Genomic DNA, 16,439 nt, shown 5'->3' with positions numbered 1-16,439 from the left:
AGAGCAAATGTAGTTATTACACTGGACTAGAGCGAAATCGTTTCTCCAGGAAAACTTTGTCTGATTTGGCTTAGATTTTTGCAACTGGTAGGTCGTTCTTCGCCTCCTCCTTTTTTCTTTTTTTTTTTTTTAACAAATTGAAAACCAACAACAACATTCCCAGATCTGTTCATTGTAAACCCAATACCTGTGTCCTCTTGAATGGGCTGCTTTGTGTCACGGAGAACCAAAGTCAGCATTCACAGGACAATAAAAATCTCAAGGTTACATTTATTAATATGTTGCTTGGGCAGAAAACAGCCCTACTGGCAGCGTATGGGGAGAAAAGATATTAGTCACCAAAAACTTCAGCCTGATTTTGAAAGTAACGAGGTCATTCATCATAATAACAAGGTCACTCAAAAGGGGGCACAACTGTGGAACTATAAAGCTATTGAGGTAAAAACAAATAATTCCGAAGAATCATACAAAAGCTTGGCGTGGTGTTTAGTTGGGGCTGCTGTGGAGGACAGCTCGGGGGTCAAACTATTTCAGGGTTCAGGGCTCACTGGAGCAGTTCGGACCCTGAGCTGATGCACCCCAGGAAGGAAAGGAAAGCCACCTCCTTTCTGAAACAGCACCAGCCCAAGCGTGTGTCTGGCCCTCCTTGTCAGGTGCCTCCTAGACCTTATTTTCTCTAATCTTTACAAAACTTGTATCGAGCAGATGAGGAAACAAAGGCTGCAAAGTAGCTTCAGAGAAATATCCCCAAATCAACCAGCCTTTAATGAGAAAAGCAGGATTTGAATCCACTCCACCCCACGCCAAAGCCTTCGCTCCTGGCCGCTCCACTCTGTCCATCTGCCCCTCGGACGTCCCTTGGGCTGACCGCGCTAGCGTCTTCCGGGGAGGCGTTGGAGGTCAAAGTCCTAAACCTCACAGAAAACATCCCCGTCCTCCGGCGTTAGCCGTGGGGAGGGTGCAGCGTCTCTCACGGACCCTCACAAAACCCAGAAAATCCACGTCCCGCCCACTTCTTCGTCCGAGCCACGTGAGCAGCAGGGAAATGGCAGCAGAGAGCCGCGCACAGGCCGCGTGAGCGGAGCCCCTCGAGACCCCACTGCACGTACTGACTTGGGCTTAAAGTCACAGTCACTTAGCTCGTGCTAAGCTTTCATAGAAAGAACGGACTTTTAATATAATCTGAGAAATGAGCTCTTGCCAAAAGGGCAAGAAAAGGCGAAAACAGCCAGCCGTCCAGGGCGCTCTGAGGGAACAGAAATGTGATACAAGCTGCCTTCGGAATTCCGATCTGTCACTCCGCGTGGTTCTCTGGCCAAATAATGAAATGTATTGACAGGCTGCGCAGACCCCGAACTTTTCCAAGCCCAGTTCTGGAAGCCGTTCAAGCATTCATCGTGCAGTCCGAGGTGACCTGCATGCATTCGCTTTCAGAAAAATATTTTGTTCCCAACTCCTTGGTGAGAAGAAAATACAGCAAATCTATATGTGAACTTATATAGCTGAAATTGATTTGTACTTCTCTGGGAATTTCAGAATCTTTTTAACAGTGCCGAGCTGGGGTCCAGCTGAGGTCCAGCTGACCTCATAGCAAGTCAATATTTTAGAGCTGGGTGTGGTAGTACACACCTGTGATCCCAGCACTCAGGAGGCTGAGGCAGGACGATTGCCACAAGTTCAAGGCCAACCTGGGCTACATAGTGAGACCCTGTCTCAAAAATTCAGGGAAAAAAGTAACAATATTTATGCTTTCTTGACAGAACAAATGCGTTCTTGCTGTTTTGTGTCTTACACTAAAAGCCTCACAACACCAGAGTAAATCTTTGCTTTTTCAAAATGTCTCTAAATTTTGCTCAGTTTTTTGTATTTAACCTCAAAGTGGCTTGATTTATAATATTATTCTTTCCTTTTTTTTTTTTTTCCAGACAGGGTCTCACTATGCAGTTCAGGCTGGCTTTGAAGTCACTATGGAGCCCAGGTTGGCCTTGAACTTTCAGCAATCCTCCAGCCTCAGCCTCCCAAGTGCTGGGATTATAGGCGTGCACCGCCATGCCTGGCTGCTGCTATTATTAAACCTGAAAAGAACCCATATGGTGGGAAAGAATGGAGAAATTTTGTCATTTCTCTTACTTTGTTTTTGAATTCGCTTGAAATTCACTTGAAACTGAGGACTGTTCTAGTTTTTTATCCTCAGATGTGTGTTCCATCGGCTGTGCAGCCCAATGGCTTGAGCAGATGGGTTAATTATATTGCACAATAAATGTTACAGCTGGAGTCTAATTCTGCAGAAGTTACTGCTGTGGAACAGGTATTTAAGACTTACATCATTGCTTGCTGTTTTCATATCAGCACAGAGCAAATCCAGCCTTCTGAACCTATTATTGTCCAAACCAGGATCCAGCAGTATCACTACCAACAGCCCCCACTCCCAGCCATTTCCGGACTCTGTGTAGCCCTACTAGGCTATTCCTCTGGCTTTCAATTCAAGGCTATTTTGAGAACCTCCCAGGGGCCAGCACGGTGCTGAAGGCCTGTGTGCAGCACAGTTCTGACACCTAGCACTTGAGCAGGCTAATCACATTAGCGTTCCTGGACGCGGTCCTGGGATGGAGCGGCTTATTGTGCGGGATCCCAACTCTCCCTGGCAGCCTTCATACGATGATGCGCTTTACCTGTGGGGAGATGAGGGCAGGGATCCAAGAGTGCCGTAGGCTTCAGTGTTGGAGATCGTGCGCACCAGGGTGGAGGCGTAGGTCACTGGTAGAGCACTGGCCTGGCACATGTGCAGCCCTGCATTCAGTCCCCAGCCCTGGAAAAGTATCCTAGTAAATATGGGTACCACACGGCACTGGTTCCCCTGTGTTCCTAGAGCTGGTGTGAGTCGGCACCTGTGAAATGTATGCGTTAACCAGGCAGACGCACGGAATGTCTGCGGGAGTGGGGTGAAGGTGCTGGCTGTGCACAGCAAGCAGCACAGAACCTGTGTTCAATGTGTGAGGACAAACTGGGTGTCGTGGCGCACACCTGCCATACCAGCATTCGGGAGGCTGAGGCAGGAGGATCACCATGAGTTCAAGTTCAGCCTGGGCTCCATATGGGTTCAAAGCGAGACTCTGGCTCAAAAAAACAAACCAAAGAAAGGGGCCGGGAATGTGGCTCAGCAGCACAGCACCTGCCTGACAAGTGCAAGGCCCTGAGTTTGATTTCCGGTACAAAAAACCAAATCAAACTAAACAAAAAACACATGTAAGTGTCAGGAATGTTTGAAACAAGTTCTAGAATCTCTTCAGAGAGCATTTGCTCAGCTCTGGCCCGGTCCATGGCGCTGTTTGGGGTGGGAAGTCTTCACTCTCGGGACCCAGGCTCCCCTAAAGCTGGACTCCAGGAGCTGGAGGGAAAAGGGTGGGCGCCCTGGCCGTAAGCCAGGAGTGGTACAGCACAGGCCCAGGCTTCCCAGTGTGTGCCTCTCCGAGCACTGGAGCTCTGAGCCGCTTTCTGCACTGTAAAATGATCAGTTCGGCCTGATGTCCTTTGTAGAAATGATCATTAGGTTTTCCACGCCTGAAGGACCTAATCTCTCGGGTTTGATCCATTCCGTTGTCATGGTTTAAAATATTTGTATTTTTTACTGTGAGCTTTAATTCTAGAGGTTTCATTTTTAATGAGAGATTTCATTTTTGTAGGCTAAGTATCTCTTCAGGCCCTCGAGTAATCTGTACTTTCACGTACAGTGTCCACTTCCTCTCTTCGTTGGCTGTGTGACTGCCTGGGCCGCCTTCTATTCAGTTACCAGCATCTCTGCCCACCGCGGTCCTTTTATGCTGACCAACCCGTCCTACTTTCAGTTTGAGAACGTCCTTCCAGGATCATCCGGCCAAATTAGAGTTTCCATCTGTTTACATTTGAGTGCCTACCCAGACAGAAGTACGTACGGATCTACATATTGTAAACAGACATAATCATCAGCAGAAGGACCTGCTCAGTGTAAACACTTCCCTACTTCACATAACAAACTGAACTTCTACCACAGTTTGGCTTTGTGCTGAGCCAGCCTTGCTGTGCTGGTGTCTGATGTCCGCAGCCCTCTGTCTGTCAGTGGCTGTCCCTTCATGGTGACACCAGCTGCTTCGGGCAGCACCGCCTACCTGGAAACAGGATCTTCCCCGCCGTTGTTCTCCCCACCCTCCGCTGCAGAACGGGGCTCTGTCTCCCTTGGAGGTCAGAGGTCAGGGAGACACGGAGAGTCACTGGTGGACGCAGGCTCCTCCGCTGTGTGGCTTCAGAACTGAAAAACGGTTTTTTATCTTGACGGTCATGACTACCGCTTTCTGGGACACGGTCCTTGATGTGTGTGTCCAGGAAGCTCACGAGCGTGGGGGCTACTCATGGTCTGAAAGATCATTTTTCTGGGCAATAAAGAAAGGTACAGAAAGTAACCTTTACTTCTGAATCCGCTTGTCAAGAATTTTCTCTGCTCCAGTGGAAACCTTGAAACAATTTTAAAATGTAAGTTATTTAAACATAGTAAAAATTACACTTAATTTTCTTTGTGAGAAAACACAGAAGTTTTATCATCACTATATAAAATAACTGAATCACCTGACACTGTAAAAGATTAATCTTCAGTGTATATTTATGTGGTATGAGGGACTTTATTGTTGGAATTTTTAGAATTTTAGAAATGTAGGCAAAACAAGCATATTATTTTAATGTCTTTAAATCTTTTGCATAATTCAACCAAATTTTAGACTTTTTCTGAAGGCATATCAAAATTTGAATAATAAAGATCCATTTTGGGTTGATGAAAATGATTGGTTTATGTACACTAGACCCTTCCAACTCTGCGTCTTCTTTATTCTTGTTTTATTTCTTGTTAGTCCATGTTTGCAGCACATGAGGGCATCTCGGACGTCACACGTTCCCTTCCCTAGCCTCAGCAGCACAGGCCCTGGCTCCTTGCAGCCTGTGGTTCCTCCTCCTCTAGCTCGGCAGGACCCTCTCCTTATTTAGCACAGATGAAATAGAGAGAATACAGATTAAGCAAAAGGAATCTTACAGGCCAAACTCATATATACAACATCCTTAACCAGTGCCAAGGCCCAGGACATAGCCACGTGGCCTGACTGCAAGGAATGCTGGGAAATGTAGTCTAGCCGGTGCCCAATGAGCCGGTTACACGAGGACTCTGTGCTGAGCCCCAACTGAGCACTTTCTGTGCAGTGTCCCGTGTGAAGTGCCAGTGCCTGGTTACCCTTGTTGCTGTTGGTACATTCCTCTCTGAGCCCCGAAATTGATCAAAGTAGTGTGAGCTGTAAATCAGACACCGGGTTTGCCGTCACAATTTTGCACTAAAATATCTGGGTGTGGCAATACACACCCGTAACAGAAGCCAGCAAACTATAGCCTCGCGGCAGATGCCTGTTTTACCTGGACACAGCCATGTGTCCTTTGTGTGTCGTCTGTGACTGCTTCAGCCCTGAAGAGCTGCGACGCTCCTGAGGAGCCTGGACGGCTCGTGACCAGTCCCTTTAGAAAGAAAAGAGGCTCGCTAAACTCTGTGTAAGACGGCAAGTCTATATTATTGGTCACAAGACCACAGGGAAGTGGGGAAGTGCACGTTCACCATACAGTTTCCGTCCCTCGTGGGGAGTAGCTGCACGGACTTAGCACATTTCAGTTCTTTTCCTGTCGTCCTCCCCTCCCTCCTGTTCCCTCCCCTCCCTCTTCTGTTCCCCTTCCCATCTGAGAAAGATCTACCTCTGTTTCCTATGGTCCCTCTTTTGTTTTGCTCCTTATCTACACTCTGGGTCTCTCACAGAAGAGAAGCCGAGTGGTATCAAGCTCGTGCGTCTGCTTTATTTCACGGAGCACCGTGGCCTCAGGGTGCATCCGTTTTCCTCAGAGGACTCAGCTTCGTCCTTCTTTGCAGCTGACTGGTCTCGCCTCTCTCTGAGCTCTGATGACTAGGGCTGGGTTGTGCAGACGTGGGGTTGGCTAGTGAACAGCCGGCCCAGGACGGCTTTGTGGGAGTAACTGGCGTCTTCTCGCACCCTTTATCAGGCTGGCCTGGTTCCCTGGTCAGCCTGTGTCCCCTCCACCCCAGGTCCTGCGCGGAAACTTGGTCATCAGGAGGTATTAAGAGAAGGAGCCTGGAGTGATGGTCAGGCGAGGAGGCCGAGGCCTTCCTGAATACCTTGATGACCCAGTAGGGGAGGATTTTGCCACCACAGGAGGACACAGCACTCGTCCCTCCCAGAGGAAGTGGTGTGGAAGACACCAGCTTGGAAGGATAAGAGCCTAACCCCACCGACTGGGACTTCCCGGCCTCCAGAACTGGAGACAAAGTCCCTGTCTCTTAAACAGAGTCCTGGGCATCTTGGACAGCGGCAGAAGTGGACTAAGGCAGCCGGGCTTGACCACGTGGCGCCTGTAGATTTCCAGTAGGCCAGGCAGAAGCTCACAGTCTCCTGAGACCTGGAAACCCACCATCAGCTCTTCCAGCCAAAGCAAATCCCACGCCCAGCCCAGATCCACAGGGCGGAGACGGTCTAGGAGGTAAGGGGAGCTCATGGGGCAAAGCGAACTGCAGGATTTGGACCGGGGGACACAAAGATGGTGGCCACCGCCCCAGTCAGCTTTGCAGGTGGGCACAGGGCCTGCCAGGCAGGGACTCCGACGGGCTGCAGGCTCACTTTGGGTCCTCAGCTCTCTGGCCGGGGGCTCCTCGGCACCAAATTCTACATACACGGTAAAGAGGCCACACTCTGTCCTTGTTTGTGGGCAGCAAACATTCACCTCCTTGAAATAGGTTTAACAAGACTTGAAAACACTGTTTCCCAATGTGTTGTTACTGAGGCCAGCTTAGAGGGACGCGTCTGCTTTTATTTCATCCCCCTGACAGGGCTCGAAATATTGGTAATTTACATGAAAAAAAATGACAACAGTCACCCTGGCTTTCCTTAAGATGCGAAGAAAGAGAATGGATTTCGCAAATGGAAAGACAGGCACTGCCGTCCTGGGAAAAGAACCTGACGTTGGTGTCGCTCAGCAGAGTTCAGAACAACCTCCAACTCCCTGCCTTCCCCGGAGGTTCTGCGAGGACAGAGGCAATGGGGGCCCGGTGAGGACCCCACAGACAGCACCGAGAAGGCCGCGGGGACCCTGCTGTCCCAAGCTCATCTGTCCTCTTCCAAGCTGAGCAGCACCGCTGGGCCTGGGCCTCCACGGCCTCCACCTCCGTCCTCGGCTTCCCAGTGGGGCTGAGGCTCCTCTGCAGGCGGTGCCGGGACGGCTCCCATCATCCGATCGTCAGCCTCATTATTACACCCTCCTCCCCACCTCCTCCGGCCCTTGCTGCTGTTTACGGACACCCTTGTTCATGTTTTCCCTGCGTCTTCTTTCTCAGTCTCTTATTTCAGTCCTACGCAGACTTCAGAGCCAGGTGAACCTGTCTCCTCCTCCCTGAGGCCTGCACTGAGGCTCCTGCTCCGTCCGGCCTCTCACGCAGGCGGGCGAGTCTGTGCCCGGGACCTGTTCGAGGCTCTCGTCTCGCCCCGCCCTGCCCTGCCTCAGCCTGCACACACACATGCACACAGGCGCACACACACACACACACGGGAGAGAGAGAGCCTCAGTTTTCATGAATATACCACAAGTTTGAAATTTAAAAATCAGAAAGACCTTTAACTTTAGCAGATCTACTTTTTGTGATAGTTCAAGAAATCATGTGCCAGTCACAGTTTGTAATAGCTGTAGCTTGGAAACAGCCCAAGTGCCCATCAACCAGTGAATGGACACAGAATGTGTTTTTTATACCATGGAGTATGACTCTGCCATGAAGAAGGGTGGGCTTCAGGGGCACCATGCCTGCCTTGTAAGCACAAGGTCCTGAGTTCGATCCCTGGTACATCAGACATTTATGCTAAGTGGTCTTGAGACCATTCTCTAAGTGAAATAAATCGGACACACAGGTGTGAATACCACATTGTTTCTCTGGTGTGAGACACTGAAAGTGGAAATAAGACTGAGATGGATAATGGATGTTGGGAAACGGGAAGAAAGTGTGCAAATGGGAAGGGGAACGGAGGAGGGGGAAGGAAGGAAGGGACACAAAAAAAGTGAAACGAGGAAAAATGGAAACAGCTTTTGTATATAGGGATGGGAGGGGTCTTGGGGGAATGGGATAAAATAAAATAAAATTTAGTAATTTTTAAAAAAGAAATAATATGTCAGTGTGGTTATGGCGCTTTTCTATAGTCCTAGAACTCAGGAAGCTGAGGCAGGAAGATCACCACAGACCACTCTGGGCTTCATAGTGAACTGACGATCAGCCTGGAATACATAGCAAGACCCTATCTCAAAAAAAACCAAAAAATATGTTTAAAAAATAATCAAAACATGTTGCATTACACGGGGAGACGGCCATGAACATGAGAACGTTTCTCAGTTTGTGGTCTCTAAAGAGTCCTTGCTTTTGCACCAGTGTTAGCTTTTCACCACTGTAACAAAATACTCAGACACTGACAACAGAGAAAGGTGTGCTGGGCTCCCAGGGTCCTGTGGCGGTCAGCGCATCAGCGCGGAGCACAGGAAGCGAAAAGCAGAAGAGGAAGGGAGCACTGCCCCTCCCCCGGGGACCTCGGAAACCCCGCGGGAGCCCCTGCCCCGTGACGCCACCCTGGGGACGAAGCTTGCAGCACGTGGGTCTCAGGGACGGTCAGGACCCCGGCTCTAGGCGTGCAGATCTTCCCTCGGTGGTGCGTGATGCTGCAGGAGTGCGCGTGTGCGTGTGCGTGCGTGTGCGCATGTATGCGTGCGTGTGCGTGCGTGTGCGTGCGCGGGCACACACGTGTGGCCCAGGGCCCGTCTCCCTTACAGCTGGCACTTACGTCCCTTCCCGCCCCGGGTCAGGGACGGTCAGGACCCCGGCTCTAGGCGTGCAGATCTTCCCTCGGTGGTGCGTGATGCTGCAGGAGTGCGCGTGTGCGTGTGCGTGCGTGTGCGCATGTATGCGTGCGTGTGCGTGCGTGTGCGTGCGCGGGCACACACGTGTGGCCCAGGGCCCGTCTCCCTTACAGCTGGCACTTACGTCCCTTCCCGCCCCGGGTGGACTGGGCAGCGGGCGCAGCATCCCGCCTCGCTGATATTTGCTCTTTCCCCGTGAAGTGGCGTCAGTGACGGTGCCTACCCCGTGGGACTACTCTGAGGAGCAAACGTGACGAAGAGGACAGAACGGTAAGTGCTTAGGGCCAGCGTGGCATTTATTTACGCCGTAGGTAGTGTGCTGCTCATCTCATTGCCCATCTGGCTGACTTCCCTCATTGCTGAGGCACAGTATCACACTCCCACGGCTCCAAGAGGACAGGTTTACTTAGCTCAGTTTTAGGGCTTTCTGTCCTCAGTCGGTTGGCTCCAAGGCAGGGAGCCGGGGCGGCCGGCCGGAGGACAGAGGCTCACTGCGCGGGCCCGGGGAGCAGAGGGAGGATGGAGCCGGAGAGGAAGATAAACCCTTCCAGGCCCCGCCCTTCCCTCGGCCCCGCCCTCCCCTCGGCCCCGCCTCCTAACCACCAGTCAGCTGTGAACTCTCAGAATCCGCAGCCTTCCCAAAGCCCCACCGATGAGCATGATGAGCTCTCAGGACGACAGCCTCCTAACCCAGTCAGCTGTGAACTCTCAGAATCCGCAGCCTTCCCAAAGCCCCACCGATGAGCATGATGAGCTCTCAGGACGACCAGGTGGACAGCAACCCAGGCCTTACTGAAGGAGGCTTCACCCGGCACTCGGATGGCAAAGCTCATTCTCTTTCCTTCTTCTCTTCTTCCCCAGCCCCACCTGCCACGCACCTCAGTTCGGGGCCTCCAGAAGTCCCGAGTGTCTTTAAACAGCTTTCAGTGGTAGAGCAGCTCTACCTCTCCCCAGCGCCCCCGCGAGGATCACTAAGAAACATCCTCACAGTACTGCATTCCGCTAAGAAAATTACCAGACTTAGCACCAAGAAATCCAGATAAATCTTTCAGGGATGGTTATTTTTAGCCTATGTCTCTTCTCTGGGAAATAATTCCCTTTTATTTTTCTCTAAACTACCACCTTGAACCCCCACAAGAGGGGCTGCACTTCCGGCCTGTGTACATTTCCGCTGAATTTCTGCCATTTTGCTGGGTGAGGTCGGTGACTCTGAGGCCCCTCAACCACTCGCAGTAGATCTGCATCCAGGGCTCAAGCCCCCCAGTCTAGGAGTGCTCAGACCCCTCCTGCCTCCTCCGTCTTCTGAGCGCCCCCTGAGACAGAAACCTCGCTGTCCTGGCCCGGGGCGTCCACCCCTCCCGAGTCCCAAGATGATCCAGCCTCTGTGACGGAAGAAGCTGTCTCGGAACAGCTTTATAAATGGAGACGCTCCAAGGATCAGGAAAAGTTGTGAACGAAGGAACTCCTGGTGGATTATTGGCCGGGGTGCCATAATTTGAACAATTAATTTGAGGATAATACAGACAGGTTTCATTCATAGGCGGTAAGAATATGATAGGAATAGTTTGGGTTTTTTTGTACTAGGGATTGAACTTGGGCCCTTGCCCTTGCAAGGCAGACTGTGGAACCACTGAGCTACATCCCTGGCCCTAGAAATAGTTCTTCATTCTAGAAAGTTCTTCCCCAGTCGCATGTGCACACTTCCCGCCCCTTTGCCATGCACTGACACCTGCAGTGTGACTCTCTGTGTCTGTCCCTTTGTGTCACCTGGCAGAGCACAGACGAGCTCTCTCCCTGGCTTCATGGGTTTGCCTAGCAACATTCATCCTGGTCTCCTATTGTGCTGCTTACACACACTTTTAAGAGTTTTATTATGTTAGGTTTTGGTTTTCCTAGTCCCTTTAGAAAAATTGACTTCTCAAAGGAATAACTTTTAAAAAAATATTTTGTTTAAAGAAATAAGATTCCTTCTAGTGCTTTGTCTTCTTTCACAATTCCACCCATGTGATCGATAAGGAATCCATTATGTGGAAGAGGCTTTGAGGCTGCCAGGTTGTGTGTGCCCACGTGTATGTGCGTGTGTACGCGTGTGCGCGTGTGTGCGTGCTGGTTATTTTCTCTTTCAGTATCCTGTCCTGTCGCGAGCCGCGACGTCAGGATCCTGCCAGCAGGTCCTAAACCGGAAAGGACGAGGACAGAGAGACGGGAGGCACTTTTCTTCTCATGTTCCTTGCTTGCTTTATTACAGAACCTCTCCCTTTTATACTCTCCAGCTGCTTGGGAGCGAGGGCTACACGGGAGCGAGGGTACCGCCCACACATTCCAGAGGGAAACAATAACCACCATTATGGGTTACATCTGCTACCAGCTGAACTCGCCCGTGGCTATGGGCGAGAGCACGTCCGTGCCAGCGAGGTGACTCGAAGTTCAATCATGGCTAGGCCTGTGTCAAGGCTCACCATAATGGCTCGCCATACTGTCCTGCCAAACACTCACTTGAGAATGTTTCAGGGTCTATGCCAAATAGATAATCCAAAATCATTTTGGTGCTGGGAACCCACTTCAGTCTCTGAAGCCCAGCGGGATTTCTTGCTCCCTCGTCTACCGAGTAATAGTACTGGCAGCAGTGAGTACAGAGGGGTCTGATACCACGTGACAGAATGTCACCGCGATTCATCTGGATCAGAAAACAAACGCCGCTTGTTTTACTTTATTTTTTGTTTTTGGAGGCCTGGAGATGGTTGTTTTGAATGCGAAATGTCAAAAGCGCAAACCGCCCAAGGTCATGGTTTCCTTCCCTGAGCTGGAGCAGGACCTCGCGGTTTCACAGCGCACTTCGGTACCCATTGCTGCTACGCGCACAGCCCTGCTTTCGCACGACTGGAGCCTGCTGTAGGGCCCAGCGCCAAGCTGGACAGCAGGAGCACTGGGAGGAGCAGCACCAGGGAGGCTGCAGGCCTCACTTCCGGTGCAGTCAACACACCGCGGACTTCCGGTCTGGTGGGCTTCCGGTCTGGATGCGCTGCTCCCTGCCCTGGGCCGCACCACTCTGTCATCGTGAACAGTTCACACAGCCCCACTAAGCTGTGGAGGCCTAAAGGGCGCTTACTTTATTGTCAGGGTTATAAGTGGCAAAACCCCCCCTTGTAGTTTTTAGCCAAGTGTCTGGCAAATACCCAGCAGTTAGATGGGCCATGTGGCCCTTCACTGGGAAATGCTAGGTTTCTTTATCCTTGGTACCTCAAGTTCATGGGTTCAAATTTGGCCAGGAGATTGCAGACCCAGCCCTCTCAGGGAGCTCCTTCAATTTGAGGAAGAGGACAAGAGGTTTGCCCAGGGCGCAGAAATCCATCCGAGTTACAAAGCCGCAGCGCCTCCTACTGCTCGCAGGAGGAGATGCAGCCACCAGCGTCACTCAGGCCAGGACCCTCTCACCAGGACGGTCTTCAGGTTCCGCCCCTTGGGCCACTCTGCCTCTGGTGGCCCTGGAGCTTCCATTCTTTTTTTTTTTTTCCTTTTGTACTGTGAATTGAACTCGGGGCCTCACGCTTGCCAGGCAGGCGCGGTGCCGCTGAGCTACATGCCCGGCCCCGTTCTAGAGACCCAGGGGCAGAGCCACAGAAGGCAGGCGGCTGCCACACTTCCTGCAGGGGTGGGCACCCGCATTCCCCTGGTGTCGCCCAGCCCGTCCGCCAGCCTGTGAGAAAGGAACTCACGGCGGTGAAAGCACGCGTCTCCCCGAAGCAGCAACAGCCGTCTTCCTCCTCCTGTTCAGAAGATCCGGGTTTGCTCAGGGAGGCACAGGCCTATGCCAAGGGCTCGCCTCCGGGGTTCTCTCTCCGGCAGGGCTGGCTCTCCGCCCGGACGCTCCCCACATCACACAGGGGCCGCGCTTTTCCTGCGGGCCTGCACACCTCGCCTGGAGCCCCCGTGCCTCTGTGGGCGATCGCAGCCGGGCGGCAGAGCCCTGTGCTGCCTCTCTGCACAGCAGCGGTGAGCGCGCTCCTCCGGCGGGCGCTTCCCGGAGCCGCTGAGCCGGGACTGAACCCACCTCCACCGGGAGCCCGAATAAATTCCTCCCGCTCACTTTGTCCCGCTGAGAGCAAAGTGACGAAGCCAGCCAGCAACCTCCTGTAGAGCTCAGGCTGCCCTTGAACTCACTACACACCCCAGGCTGGCCTCCAACTCGGGACGGCTTTCCTGCCTCAGCCTCCTGAGTGTGCTGGGGTCACAGGCGTGTGCCTCTGTGAAGAAGGAAGCCACTCAGCTGAGGAGAGGTCTGGGAGCCAGGAGACCCCAACGCCGCCTGAACAGAGGCAGAAGAGCTGGGGTAGATGCGAGAGACGCTGAGATGACGCATGAATGTGCTTTTCCTGTGACCAGGACGGCGCTCAGAAAGCAGCCCCTCGTGGCAGGACTTGGACGTGGGTGATCCGTGAACGGCCCAGGCTTTATTTCTAGTAAACATGAAAGTTTCTTAGTGAGGTTGTTGCGTTAAGAAGACTCTTCCCTAAGAGGCTTGGGAAGCGCACACATGAAATCCCAGCACTCAGGAGGCTGAGGCGGGAGGATCGACCTGGGTTACATAGCGAGACCCTGTCTCGCCGTGCACAGTGCCACCCGGCGGGAAGCAGCCAGAGCAGGGACTGGAAGTGGAGAGACCTTCGACAAAAGGGAAGGGGGTGGGGGATGGAGGGAGGGCCAGGGAGGGAGAGGATGAAGGTGCGTTGTGTGCAGTGACCTCAAGTTACAACCAGCCTGATGTATGAGTGACTTGGGTTACAACCAGAAATTTTTTTTAAACCTACCACCAAAGCCGTGAGCTAGGACAGAATGTTGGCCACTTGTGCTTCCAGACGGTCTCAGGTACAGGTTTAACCCTTAAAGAGCTCTGGGAGGACCATGGCTGCATCCTCTTCCTGTGTGGGGCTCCCTGAGAAGCCCTGGGCCGGCGACTCTGTGAGGACGCGGAGATCTGCTGTGTGCAGGAGAGAGACTCTGAAGGCTGTGGAGAGGAGCCTGAGCCTTCACTGACTTGAGTTAAAACCAGCCCTGGAGGCTGAACTGCGTTCGTCGAGGGCCCACTGCACATGGCCAGATCCCCCAGGCAGCGACCGTATGTACTGCAAGCCCGGACTCCGGGTGGTAATGCGACCGTCGTTCTCTCCCCCGTGGGAGGCGGCTGGGGCAGATGAGTCTGTATTACGTCTCCCCCAGCACTAGTGGAAGAGGAAGTCGCTCCAGGGTTCTCCAGGTGGAAGACATTTCCGGCCCTCTGTTGCTGGGGGTCCTCGAGCCTGAACCCAGGACCTGCACACGGAGCCACTCCCCGCGTCACTGCCGTTTTGAGACAGGATCTTGCTAAGTTGCCCAGGCAGGGCTTCAATTTGCAACCCTCCTGCCTCAGCCTCCCAGAGTGAATGTACCGCTAGGCCTGGCTGATTTACATATTCTTGTGAAGAAAAAACGTTTAGAGCCCGTGTAAAATTTCCTTTGCTTACTTAAATTTTCTCTCTAGGTGATTCAGGCTGGCCTTGAACCCCCAGCGATCCTCCTGCCTCAGCTTCCCGAGCACTGGGATTGCAGGTGCGCGCCAGTACGCTTGACTGGTTTTTTTTTTTCCTGAGAACCAGAGCGCTGTTGAAGAACTTCCTCACCGCCCCCAGGCTCAGTAAGAACTTGCCGGAAGTGTGGCTGCCCAGAGCGTGTGCAAGCCCTTTGTGAACGGGAAAGCAGCTGCTTTCTGTGAGTCTCCATCCCTAAGGGAAAAGGCGGAAGATGCCTCTAATCTGGCTGTGTCCCGCGTTTGTCTCACAATCAAAGGCCTTGGTCCCAGCAGCTTTCCAGTCGGCGGCAGGCCGGGAAGGGCGGCGCGGTGCTGCAGACTCGGTTTCCCTTTCTGCGGTCCCCCAGCGCCCCCTGCCGTCCGCTCCTGCAAACTGCCGGCTTGGAGACTCGGACCCCTTCAGACTCCGGAGAAACCTCCCTTCCCTCCCTCTATCCCTTGGTCCCTGCCCTTTTGCAAAAGATCTGTGTCTTCTTATCCGTCTCTTATTTTGCCCTGACGTTTGTTCGTCTTAGCTAAGCAGTCGTTGCGAAGCATGAAGTAAAGCTCATGTGCCGGCGCACCCGCCGTCATCCCGGCACTCTGGGAGGCTGAGCCAGGAGGATCGCAGATTCAAGGCCAGCCTGGGCAACTTAGTGACGTAATGAGGCCCTCTCTCATATTTTTTTAGTATGTTAAAAGGCTGGAGATGTAACTCAGTGTGAAGGCCCTGAGTTCAATTCCTGGCATAGAAAACAAAAAAGGTGGAAGTTAATTGCACCACATGAGGGCGCCTCCCTCCCTGGACTGGGGGTCCCATGGGTCCCAGAGCAACTCGTGACACTCAGGAACTGCTGGGTCCGTGCTTCAGACCACAGCTGTGCTGACGTGGCAGACAGCACAGAGGATCCCTGGCTCCTCACCCCCATTCCTCCCTTGAACTCACAGCGACCCTCCTGCCTCAGCCTCCCGAGTGCTGGGGTGACAGGTGTGCAACACGCCCGGCTCCAGGTGACCAAATTCTAGCTCTGGGGACAACTTTTGGTTTGTGCAGCTAAGGGACAAAGTCAGCCACTTGGACCCTTGTGTATGTCTCTCCCTGCCACACGGGAGGGTTTTCCCAGCCAGCTGTGCCATCCTGACCTCGGGCGGGGTTTGCTGAGTCTGTTTCTGGTGGGACGGACGCGTGTCTGCACGCACACAGGCCTAGGTGCGGCGGGGAAAGCCAGGGAGGTTGGCACACGGCCACTGGAGGCCTGGATGTGGATTCCTCACCAAGCTGAAACTGGAGCCAGCCCTTCCGCTGCTGGTGTCTTCTCCGGAGCCTAAGCCATTCTGTCACAGTGGTGCACACAGACCCGTGCTTACAGCAGCACAGCTCACAGTGGTTTAATCTTGCTGGGCGTGGTGGTGCACACCTCTGATCCAGCACTCAGGAGGCTGAGGCAGGAGGATCGCTGTGAGTTCGAGGCCGGCCTGAGCTACACAGTAGTTCACGGCCAGGCCAAACTACATCGTGAGACCCTGTCTCAAAACAAAAAGAGGACACAAAACAAACCAAGAAAAAAGAGGCAGCGCCTAAGGACAGCACAGTTGCCGTGTCCTAACCTACAACGCTGGAGAATTTTTCCCTCAAGCCAGGGACTTGTTAAAGAATTGCTACCATGGACTCCGGGGAGAGCAGGACAGGCCTGAAACAAAAAGCGAATGAAACAAGGACAACCTCTGGCCTGCGGGAGGCGATGTCTGCAGGACACACTGCGACATCGATAAACAGAGGCCCTAGACTGTCCGGACCATCGGCTGCACGCGTGGCTCAAGTTCAAAGGAAAACGCTCGGAATGTTCGTGCTCCATCATCTTTTTATAAAAATCCGATTAAAGAGTGGATGCGCGTAAGGAGCGAAATGTGTAACTGAGTAGAGGAAAGC

This window comes from Fukomys damarensis, unplaced genomic scaffold (assembly GCF_012274545.1).
Source record: "Fukomys damarensis isolate Sample0158 unplaced genomic scaffold, DMR_v1.0_HiC HiC_scaffold_15, whole genome shotgun sequence".
In the NCBI taxonomy this organism is placed as follows: domain Eukaryota; kingdom Metazoa; phylum Chordata; class Mammalia; order Rodentia; family Bathyergidae; genus Fukomys; species Fukomys damarensis.
This window is presented reverse-complemented; position numbering follows the sequence as displayed.